This window comes from Oncorhynchus gorbuscha, linkage group LG12 (genome assembly GCF_021184085.1).
Source record: "Oncorhynchus gorbuscha isolate QuinsamMale2020 ecotype Even-year linkage group LG12, OgorEven_v1.0, whole genome shotgun sequence".
In the NCBI taxonomy this organism is placed as follows: Eukaryota; Metazoa; Chordata; class Actinopteri; order Salmoniformes; family Salmonidae; genus Oncorhynchus; species Oncorhynchus gorbuscha.
The window spans coordinates 79,268,124-79,280,623 of NC_060184.1; the positions used below are offsets into that span (position 1 = coordinate 79,268,124).

A 12,500-nucleotide genomic window follows, 5' to 3' on the forward strand; every position below is an offset into this window, starting at 1 on the left:
GTTTCTGTACAGCACTTTGACATATCAGCTGATGTACGAAGGGCTATATAAATACATTTGATTTGATTTGATTTGACATTCTCAATGGGATTAAGGCCTGGGGAGTTTCCTGGCCATGGACCCAAAATATCGATGTTTTGTTCCCTGAGCCATTTAGTTATCGCTTTTGCCTTATGGCAAGATGCTCCATCATGCTGGAAAAGGCATTGTTTGTCACCAAACTGTTCCTGGATGGTTGGGAGAAGTTGCTCTCGGAGGATGTGTTGGTACCATTCTTTATTCATGGCTGTGCTCTTAGGCAAAATGAATGGTCTCAGGATGCTTTACTGTTGGCATAACACAGGATTGATGGTAGCGTTCACCTTGTCTTCTCCGGACAAGCTTTTTTCCGGATGCCCCAAACAATTGGGAAGGGGATTCATCAGAGAAAATTACTGTAACCCAGTCCTCAGCAGTCCAATCCCTGTACCTTTTGCAGGATATCAGTCTGTCCATGATGTTTTTCCAGGAGAGAAGTGGCTTCTTTGCTGCCCTTCTTGACACCAGGCCATCCTCCAAAAGTCTTCTCTTCACTGTGCAGATGCACTCACACCTGCCTGCTGCCATTCCTCAGCAAGCTCTGTACTGGTGGTGCCCCGATCCCACAGCTGAATCAACTTTAGGAGACGGTCCAGGCGCTTGCTGGACTTTCTTGGGCGCCCTGAAGCCTTCTTCACAGCAATTTAACCGCTCTCCTTGAAGTTCTTGATGACCCGATAAATGGTTGATTTAGGTGCAATCTTACTGGCAGCAATATCCTTGGCTGTGAAGCCCTTTTTGTGCAAAGCAATGATGACAGTACGTGTTTCCTTGCAGGTAAGCATGGTTGACAGAGGAAGAACAATGATTCCAAGCACCACCCTCCTTTTGAAATTTCCAGAAGGTTATTCGAACTCAGTCAGCATGACAGAGTGATCTCCAGCCTTGTCCCCGTCAACACTCTCACACCTGTATTAATGAGAGAATCACTGACATGATGTCAGCTGGTCCTTTTGTGGCAGGGCTGAAATGCAGTGGGTTTTTTTGGGGGGGGGGGATTCAGTTCATTTGTATGGCAAAGAGGGACTTTGAAATTAATTGCAATTCATCTGATCACTCTTCATAACATTATGGAATATATGCAAATTGCCATCATACAACCTGAGGCAGCAGACTTTGTGAAAATGAATATTTGTGCCGTTCTCTAAACTTTTGGCTACGACTGTACAATGTGTGTGTCCCAAACTACACTCTATTCCATATAGAGCCCTGTGGGCCCTGGTCAAAAGTAGTGCACTATATAGGGGACGGGGTGCCGTTTTAGGACTTATCAGGTCTGTGATCAGTGGGATGAAAAGGGGTGAATAAAGTCTCCAATCACAGACCTGGCAAACCGGCCCTTACTAAATGATGTCTGATGACAGGAATAGGTACGAGTAGCAGCCATAGGACTCGTACCCAAACGACACCCTATTTCCTATTATAGTGTACTACTTTTGACCAGGGCCCAATAGGACAATGTAGGGAATAGGGTGCCAATGGGGACCCAAGCCCTGCCTTCAGTTACAGAACTCGACCACTCGCGTCAGTCGATGTTCTAACCACAGAGGATAGGCTGAAACCCCCACGCTTCCAACCAATCAACTGTGGTGACCCAACGTTTTTAAAAAGAAATCACGTCCATAAAAGGGAATAATTGCCTCTTGTTATGTTGGGACCTGCCGCCATCTTGAGGTTTTCAGCAATAGCTGGATTATTCTATAATGTTGTAGTTGAAGGGTCGATCTTTATGTAATGTTATAATTGAAGGGTCGTTCTTTCTGTAATGTTGTAATTGAAGGGTCGATCTTTATGTAATGTTGTAATTGAAGGGTCGTTCTTTATGTAATGTTGTAATTGAAGGGTCGTTCTTTATGTAATGTTGTAATTGAAGGGTCGATCTTTATGTAATGTTGTAATTGAAGGGTCGTTCTTTATTTCTAATTTGACTCTTTTTTTACTCTCGCTTTCTCTTTTTTTTCTCTTTTCCTAGCGCCATCAGGCATTCTGGGAGACTGATGTGAAGGTAGTTAGAGGAGGAGGAAAGGGAGGAGGAGGCGGAGGAGGAGCAGGAGCAGGAGGAGGGAGCTCTTCCAGGGAGCTCCTGGGACAGACGGGAGGACTTTTACTAAGTGACTCACTCTTCTCCAAAGAACTGGAGGACATGGGCAAACACCTCGCTGGTAGGCATCTGTCTGCGTGTGTATAGTGTGTGTGTGTGTGGGGGGGGTGTTCTTTGTGTGATGGGTGGGGTATTATACAGTGACAATACACTGTGGGTCACTCAGATCAAACAGACACACACATGTGACAGAGAAAGAACATGGGGAGAGAAAAAGACAGAATGAACCTAGCTCCTGCCAAAAACATATTTGGGTCTGGGAGCAGTTTGATTGGCTAACACACTGGGTCCGGGAGCAGTTTGATTGGCTAACACACTGGGTCCGGGAGCAGTTTGATTGGCTAACACACTCACACACTCCTGTGAACGAACACATTTTAAGTTACAAAAAAAGCAGAACCAAAATATAAGGGCGGTCACTGTGCCTTTCCAATCAGGCTTGAGCTGTTTCCTCTCTTTAATAAATGACAGTTGATGTCATGTCTGGGCAACTCTCTGAGACGATCGTCATGGCTGAGAGCGAGAGAGAGAGAGAGAGAGAGAGAGAGAGAGAGAGAGAGAGAGAGAGAGAGAGAGAGAGAGAGAGAGAGAGAGAGAGAGAGAGAGAGAGAGAGAGAGAGAGAGAGAGAGAGAGAGAGAGAGAGAGAGAGAGAGAGAGAGAGGAAATAGAGAGAGAGAGAGAAGAAATAGAGAGAGAGAGAGAGAGAGAGAGAGAGAGAGAGAGACAGAGACAGAGAGACAGAGACAGAGACAGAGACAGAGACAGAGACAGACGTCTCTATCAATAGTCACATCTAAGACGTGTCACCCAGGTGTTTGTTTGTGCACGTGGGTCTCAAATGATAACCTTTTTCCTATATATTATCCAATGGATCCTGGTCTAAAGTAGTACACTATAAAGGGAATAGGATGCAATTTAGGATGCGGACTCTGCTTCATGTACACCACATAGTCTCTACATTCCAGGGTTATGTGAAGCATATCGGCCCCACTTAGCCTGCTAATGTTATCCAGAGACACTCACAGCTGGTAAATATCTTATGACACATACACACATACACACCCACAGGTTTTTTTGTTTTAATAATCCTGGTGAGGACCAAATACTTGGATTCCCATTCAAAATCATATTTTCCCCTAATCTAATCCTAACCCTTAACCTAACCCTAACTCCTAAACAGGGGTTGGAACCAAAATGATTTTTCCAATCATTTTATTTTTTCGTTCTGTTCCACTGTTACGACCTGCAAAAGAAAAATCTGAACCGGTTCGAACCCCGAAAAAATGTGGTTCCTTTCTGTTTCTGAAAAATATATATATTTTTTACATTTAGTTAGACATTAAATGTCCTAACCAATAGGCGCAGTAAGGAGATCAATGGAAACTCGACCAACACAATGGAATTGCCATGGAAACGTGATGGGGGAAAGATTCCGGCCTATTACAATACATAAATCATCACGAATATGATGATTGTCCCCCAATGAGGTCAGTTCATCTATAAGACAAGACGAGTTTAGGGCGTGAGATGCGACTGACATTTTGTGAGTGGGGAGAGAGCGGGAGAGGGTTGAGGAGGAGGCTTGGATTCTTGATGTGATCACATGCATTATCTGAATTAGGCCCACAAAATTATACCTACGGAGGAGTGGCTTCTATGAAGGATGTCATGCAGGTAAAAGAGGACCCAAAAGCGACTTAACAGAAACAGAGTTTATTAAAGTCCAAAACGGAATAACAGAATTCCTCTAGACTTGTAGAGGGGAAACAACTGGAGAAGCGGCCACAGACTCTTCGGGTAGGCGCAGGCCGTAGTCGACTGAGACACCTGCTCACACGCAGCATCTGATGAAGGCACAAAACACGACAGGACAGGGTGATACACAATCACGGCAAAAACACGACAGGACAGGGCGAAACGCAATCACGGCATGGTGAATACAATACAAGGAACCGACGGAACAGGAACGGATCACAAAGGAATAAATAGGGACTCTAATCAGGGGAAAGGATCGGGAACAGGTGTGGGAAGACTAAATGATGATTAGGGGAATAGGAACAGCTGGGAGCAGGAACGGAACGACAGAGAGAAGAGAGAGCGAGAGAGTGAGAGAGGGAGGGGGAGAGAGAGGGATAGAACCAAACAAGACCAGCAGAGGGAAACGAATAGCATGGGGAGCACAGGGACAAGACATGACAATAAATGACAAACATGACAGTACCCCCCACTCACCGAGCGCCTCCTGGCGCACTCGAGGAGGAATCCTGGCGGCAACGGAGGAAATCATCGATGAGCGAACGGTCCAGCACGTCCCGAGACGGAACCCAACTCCTCTCCTCAGGACCGTAACCCTCCCAATCCACTAGGTATTGGTGACCCCGTCCCCGAGAACGCATGTCCATAATCTTATGTACCTTGTAAATAGGTGCGCTCTCGACAAGGACGGGAGGGGGAGGGAAGACGAACGGGGGTGCGAAGAAAGGGCTTAACACAGGAGACATGGAAGACAGGATGGAACGAAGATGTCGCGGAAGAAAGTCGCACAGCGACAGGATTGACGACCTGGGAGACACGGAACGGACCAATGAACCGCGGAGTCAACTTACGAGAAGCTGTCGTAAGAGGAAGGTTGCGAGTGGAAAGCCACACTCTCTGGCCGCAACAATACCTTGGACTCTTAATCCTGCGTTTATTGGCGGCTCTCACCGTCTGTGCCCTGTAACGGCAAAGTGCAGACCTCACCCTCCTCCAGGTGCGCTCACAACGTTGGACAAACGCTTGAGCGGAGGGAACGCTGGACTCGGCAAGCTGGGATGAGAACAGAGGAGGCTGGTAACCCAGACTACTCTGAAACGGAGATAACCCGGTAGCAGACGAAGGAAGCGAATTGTGAGCGTATTCTGCCCAGGGGAGCTGTTCTGCCCAAGACGCAGGGTTTCTGAAAGAAAGGCTGCGTAGTATGCGACCAATCGTCTGATTGGCCCTCTCTGCTTGACCGTTAGACTGGGGATGAAACCCGGAAGAGAGACTGACGGACGCACCAATCAAACGACAGAACTCCCTCCAAAACTGTGACGTGAATTGCGGGCCTCTGTCTGAAACGGCGTCTAACGGGAGGCCATGAATTCTGAATACATTCTCAATAATGATTTGTGCCGTCTCCTTAGCGGAAGGAAGTTTAGCGAGGGGAATGAAATGTGCCGCCTTAGAGAACCTATCGACAACCGTCAGAATCACAGTCTTCCCCGCAGACAAAGGCAGACCGGTAATGAAGTCTAAGGCAATGTGAGACCATGGTCGAGAAGGAATGGGGAGCGGTCTGAGACGACCGGCAGGAGGAGAGTTACCCGACTTAGTCTGCGCGCAGTCCGAACAAGCAGCCACGAAACGGCGCGTGTCACGCTCCTGAGTCGGCCACCAAAAGCGCTGGCGAATAGACGCAAGAGTGCCTCGAACACCGGGATGACCAGCTAACTTGGCAGAGTGAGCCCACTGAAGAACAGCCAGACGAGTGGAAACAGGAACGAAAAAGGAGGTTACTAGGACAAGCGCGCGGCGACGCAGTGTGCGTGAGTGCTTGCTTAACCTGTCTTTCAATTCCCCAGACTGTTAACCCGACAACACGCCCATAAGGAAGAATCCCCTCGGGATCAGTAGAAGCCACAGAAGAACTAAACAGACGGGATAAGGCATCAGGCTTGGTGTTCTTGCTACCCGGACGGTAAGAAATCACAAACTCGAAACGAGCGAAAAACAACGCCCAACGAGCTTGACGGGCATTAAGTCGTTTGGCAGAACGGATGTACTCAAGGTTCTTATGGTCTGTCCAAACGACAAAAGGAACGGTCGCCCCCTCCAACCACTGTCGCCATTCGCCTAGGGCTAAGCGGATGGCGAGCAGTTCACGGTTACCCACATCATAGTTGCGCTCAGATGGCGACAGGCGATGAGAAAAATAAGCGCAAGGATGAACCTTATCGTCAGACTGGAAGCGCTGGGATAGGATGGCTCCCACGCCTACCTCTGAAGCGTCAACCTCGACAATGAATTGTCTAGTGACGTCAGGAGTAACGAGGATAGGAGCGGACGTAAACGTTCTTTTAGAAGATCAAAAGCTCCCTGGGCGGAACCGGACCACTTAAAACACGTCTTGACAGAAGTAAGAGCTGTGAGAGGGGCAGCAACTTGACCGAAATTACGAATGAAACGCCGATAGAAATTAGCGAAACCTAAAAGCGCTGCAACTCGACACGTGACCTTGGAACGGGCCAATCACTGACAGCTTGGACCTTAGCGGAATCCATCTGAATGCCTTCAGCGGAAATAACGGAACCGAGAAAAGTAACGGAGGAGACATGAAAAGAGCACTTCTCAGCCTTTACGTAGAGACAATTCTCTAAAAGGCGCTGTAGAACACGTCGAACGTGCTGAACATGAATCTCGAGTGACGGAGAAAAAATCAGGATCTCGTCAAGATAGACAAAAACAAAAATGTTCAGCATGTCTCTCAGAACATCATTAACTAATGCCTGAAAAACAGCTGGCGCATTGGCGAGACCGAACGGCAGAACCCGGTACTCAAAATGCCCTAACGGAGTGTTAAACGCCGTTTTCCACTCGTCCCCCTCTCTGATGCGCACGAGATGGTAAGCGTTACGAAGGTCCAACTTAGTAAAGCACCTGGCTCCCTGCAGAATCTCGAAGGCTGATGACATAAGGGGAAGCGGATAACGATTCTTAACCGTTATGTCATTCAGCCCTCGATAATCCACGCAGGGGCGCAGAGTACCGTCCTTCTTTTTAACAAAAAGAACCCCGCCCCGGCCGGAGAAGAAGAAGGCACTATGGTACCGGCGTCAAGAGACACAGACAAATAATCCTCGAGAGCCTTACGTTCGGGAGCCGACAGAGAGTATAGTCTACCTCGAGGAGGAGTGGTCCCCGGAAGGAGATCAATACTACAATCATACGACCGGTGAGGAGGAAGGGAGTTGGCTCGGGACCGACTGAAGACCGTGCGCAGATCATGATATTCCTCCGGCACTCCTGTCAAATCGCCAGGTTCCTCCTGAGAAGTAGGGACAGAAGAAATGGGAGGGATGGCAGACATTAAACACTTCACATGACAAGAAACGTTCCAGGATAGGATAGAATTACTAGACCAATTAATAGAAGGATTATGACATACAAGCCAGGGTGACCCAAAACAACAGGTGTAAACGGTGAACGGAAAATCAAAAAAAGAAATAGTCTCACTGTGGTTACCAGATACTGTGAGAGTTAAAGGTAGTGTCTCAAATTTGATACTGGGAAGATGACTACCATCTAAGGCAAACATGGGCGTAGGCCTGTCTAACGGTCTGAAAGGAATGTTATGTTTCCGAGCCCATGCTTCGTCCATGAAACAACCCTCAGCCCCAGAGTCAATCAAAGCACTGCATGTAGCACCGAACCGGTCCAGCGTAGATGGACCGACATAGTAGTACAAGATCTAGATGAAGGGACCTGAGTAGTAGCGCTCACCAGTAGCCCTCCGCTTACTGATGGGCTCTGGCCTCTTACTGGACATGAATTAACAAAATGTCCAGCAACTCCGCAATAGAGGCACAGGCGGTTGGTGATCCTCCGTTCCCTCTCCTTATTCGAGATGCGAATCCCTCCCAGCTGCATGGGCTCAGTCTCAAAGCCAGAGGAGGGAGATGGTTGCGATGCGGAGCAGGGAAACACCGTTGATGCGAGCTCTCTTCCACGAGCCCGGTGACGAAGATCTACCCGTCGTTCTATGCGGATGGCGAGAGCAATCAAAGAGTCCACATCTGAAGGAACCTCCCGGGAGAGAATCTCATCCTTAACCACTGCGTGGAGTCCCTCCAGAAAACGAGCGAGCAGCGCCGGCTCGTTCCACTCACTAGAGGCAGCAAGAGTGCGAAACTCAATGGAATAATCCGTTATGGACCGTTCACCTTGGCATAAGGAAGCCAGGGCCCTAGAAGCCTCCCCACCAAAAACTGAACGGTCAAAAACCCGAATCATCTCCTCTTTAAAGTTCTGGAATCTGTTAGAGCAATCAGCCCTTGCCTCCCAGATAGCTGTGCCCCATTCTCGAGCCCGGCCAGTAAGGAGTGAAATGACGTAAGCAACCCGAGCTCTCTCTAGAGTATGTGTGGGGTTGGAGAGAGAACACAATCTCACACTGCGTGAGAAAGGAGCGGCACTCAGTGGGCTGCCCGGAGTAGCAAGGTGGGTTATTAACCCTGGGTTCTGGAGGCTCGGCAGGCCAGGGAGTAACAGGTGGCACGAGACGTAGACTCTGGAACTGTCCAGAGAGGTCGGAAACCTGAGCGGCCAGGTTCTCCACGGCATGGCGAGCAGCAGACAATTCCTGCTCGTGTCTGCCGAGCATGGCTCCTTGGATCTCGACGGCAGTGTAACGAGCGTCTGAAGTCGCTGGGTCCATTCCTTGGTCGGTTCCTTCTGTCATGCAGGTAAAAGAGGACCCAAAAGCGACTTAACAGAAACAGAGTTTATTAAAGTCCAAAACGGAATAACAGAATTCCTCTAGACTTGTAGAGGGGGAAACAACTGGAGAAGCGGCCACAGACTGCAGGTCGCTTCGGGTAGGCGCAGGCCGTAGTCGACTGAGACACCTGCTCACGCAGCATCTGATGAAGGCACAAAACACGACAGGACAGGGTGATACACAATCACGGCAAAAACACGACAGGACAGGGCGAAACGCAATCACGGCATGGTGAATACAATACAAGGAACCGACGGAACAGGAACGGATCACAAAGGAATAAATAGGGACTCTAATCAGGGGAAAGGATCGGGAACAGGTGTGGGAAGACTAAATGATGATTAGGGGAATAGGAACAGCTGGGAGCAGGAACGGAACGACAGAGAGAAGAGAGAGCGAGAGAGTGAGAGAGGGAGGGGGAGAGAGAGGGATAGAACCAAACAAGACCAGCAGAGGGAAACGAATAGCATGGGGAGCACAGGGACAAGACATGACAATAAATGACAAACATGACAAAGGAACTTTGAATGTCTTTGAACATCAGAGAGTTGGTTTAACGTTGGACCTAGAGCTAGTTAGCTAGCTAGCTAACAATCTTGTGTTTTGCAGAAGTAAAATAAAAACACGTCTTAACTTTTTGTAGCTAATAAATCCAATGTGAAACATGATTACTCTTGTATTCTTAACTAGCATTGGAAAAGGGAATCCATTCCTCTCTAATTAAAAATCCCTATATTTCAGAGGGGTATCCTTCACACACACTGGCAGTAGATGGATGGCACTAGATGTTCAGCTGGCACTAGATGTTCAGCTGGCACAAGATGTTCAGCTGGCACTAGATGTTCAGACACTGGAATACGATTCATGTGACAGAGTGAGGGCTTTTGTTGCATTTTTTTGACGGACCAGAAAAAAATGCTTGGAACGTAAAAAAAACCCCCCGCTAATAACCATATCCAATGCTTTTAAAATATTGGTTCTGTTCCGGAACCGTATAGATCACATTCATTCGTGGTTCTGATTCTGTTCCTCTAAAATGTTTGTTCTTCTACAGTTTTCGGTTCTGTTCCCTGTCCCGCTTCATCCCAAATGTTACTAATAAACTTTTCCAAACAAGTCAAACACAATTTATAATCAAACCTCAGGTATCCTAATACGAAAATAAACAATACAAAGTTAAGACGGAGAATAGTATGTTCATTACCGGAGATGAATAACAAAGTCCTGTTCATTACCGGAGATGAATAACAAAGTCCTGTTCATTACCGGAGATGAATAACAAAGTCCTGTTCATTACCGGAGATGAATAACAAAGTCCTGTTCATTACCGGAGATGAATAACAAAGTCCTGTTCATTACCGGAGATGAATAACAAAGTCCTGTTCATTACCGGAGATGAATAACAAAGTCCTGTTCATTACCGGAGATAAATAACAAAGTCCTGTTCATTACCGGAGATAAATAACAAAGTCCTGTTCATTACCGGAGATAAATAACAAAGTCCTGTTCATTACCGGAGATAAATAACAAAGTCCTGTTCATTACCGGAGATAAATAACAAAGTCCTGTTCATTACCGGAGAGATAAATAACAAAGTCCTGTTCATTACCGGAGATAAATAACAAAGTCCTGTTCATTACCGGAGATGAATAACAAAGTCCTGATTACCGGAGATAATAACAAAGTCCTGTTCATTACCGGAGATAAATAACAAAGTCCTGTTCATTACCGGAGATAAATAACAAAGTCCTGTTCATTACCGGAGATAAATAACAAAGTCCTGTTCATTACCGGAGATAAATAACAAAGTCCTGTTCATTACCGGAGATAAATCAAAGTCCTGTTCATTACCGGAGATAAATAACAAAGTCCTGTTCATTACCGGAGATAAATAACAAAGTCCTGTTCATTACCGGAGATAAATAACAAAGTCCTGTTCATTACCGGAGAGATAAATAACAAAGTCCTGTTCATTACCGGAGATAAATAACAAAGTCCTGTTCATTACCGGAGATAAATAACAAAGTCCTGTTCATTACCGGAGATAAATAACAAAGTCCTGTTCATTACCGGAGATAAATAACAAAGTCCTGTTCATTACCGGAGATAAATAACAAAGTCCTGTTCATTACCGGAGATAAATAACAAAGTCCTGTTCATTACCAGAGATAAATAACAAAACCGGAGATAAATAACAAAGTCCTGTTCATTACCGGAGATAAATAACAAAGTCCTGTTCATTACCGGAGATAAATAACAAAGTCCTGTTCATTACCGGAGATAAATAACAAAGTCCTGTTCATTACCGGAGATGAATAACAAAGTCCTGTTCATTACCGGAGATAAATAACAAAGTCCTGTTCATTACCGGAGATAAATAACAAAGTCCTGTTCATTACCGGAGATGAATAACAAAGTCCTGTTCATTACCGGAGATAAATAACAAAGTCCTGTTCATTACCAGAGATGAATAAGAAAGAATGCACTTTCCTCCACGCGCTTGGAAACACTACAGCCAAAACGGGAGCCACCTAGAAAAACTACAATTTCTGGCTCATTTTTCCAAAAACTAGCCTGAAGCTCTTTCTAAAGACTGTTGGCATCTAGTGGAAGCCCTAGGAACTGCAATCTGGGAGGACTTGGGCTTATAATTATAGTACTAGCCATTGAAAACAGTGGTAAGGTGAATTCTTTTTTTGGGCGGGGATGGTTTGTCCTCTGGGTTTTGTCTGCCATATCAGTTCTGTTATGCTCACAGACATATCTTTAGTAGTTTTAGAAACTTTAGAGTGCTTTCTATCTAAATCTACCAGTTATATGCATATCCTAGCTTCTGGGACTGAGTGAAAGGCAGTTTACTTTGAACATGCTTTTCATTCGTACGTACCTAACTCCTAAAAAAACTTTTTTATGTTTTCTCTTAGCCACCAGCACAACACTATAACACTGTAACACAGTACAAAGTACATAGTAACACAGTACACTGTAACACAGTACTTAGTTACACGGTAACACAGTACACTGTAACACAGTACCTAGTACACAGTACCTAGTTACACGGTAACACAGTACACTGTAACACAGTACCTAGTGCACAGTACCTAGTTACACGGTAACACAGTACACTGTAACACAGTACACAGTAACACAGTACACAGTAACACAGTACACAGTACCTAGTGCACAGTACCTAGTTACACAGTAACACAGTACACAGTAACACAGTACACAGTAACACAGTACACTGTAACACAGTACACAGTAACACAGTAAGCCAGTCTTACCTATGGAGACTGTAGTGGAGCCAGTCTTACCTAAGGAGACTGTAGTGGAGCCAGTCTTACCTATACAGACTGTAGTGGAGCCAGTCTTACCTATGGAGACTGTAGTGGAGACAGTCTTACCTATGGAGACTGTAGTGGAGACAGTCTTACCTATACAGACTGTAGTGGAGACAGTCTTACCTATACAGACTGTAGTGGAGCCAGTCTTACCTATGGAGACTGTAGTGGAGCAAGTCTTACCTATGGAGACTGTGAGGAGAGGAATGGAGACTGTAGTGGAGCCAGTCTTACATATAAAGCATGTAGTGGAGCCAGTCTTACCTATACAGACTGTAGTGGAGCAAGTCTTACCTATGGAGACTGTAGTGGAGCAAGTCTTACCTATGGAGACTGTGAGGAGAGGAATGGAGACTGTAGTGGAGCCAGTCTTACATATAAAGCATGTAGTGGAGCCAGTCTTACCTATACAGACTGTAGTGGAGCCAGTCTTACCTATGGAGACTGTAGTGTAGACAG

General features: G+C 46.2%; 1 pseudogene; it reads left to right on the forward strand.

Moving 5' to 3' along the window:
• Positions 1-12,500, forward strand: part of LOC123990431 — a 179,207-nt pseudogene that overhangs the window by 118,021 nt on the left and 48,686 nt on the right.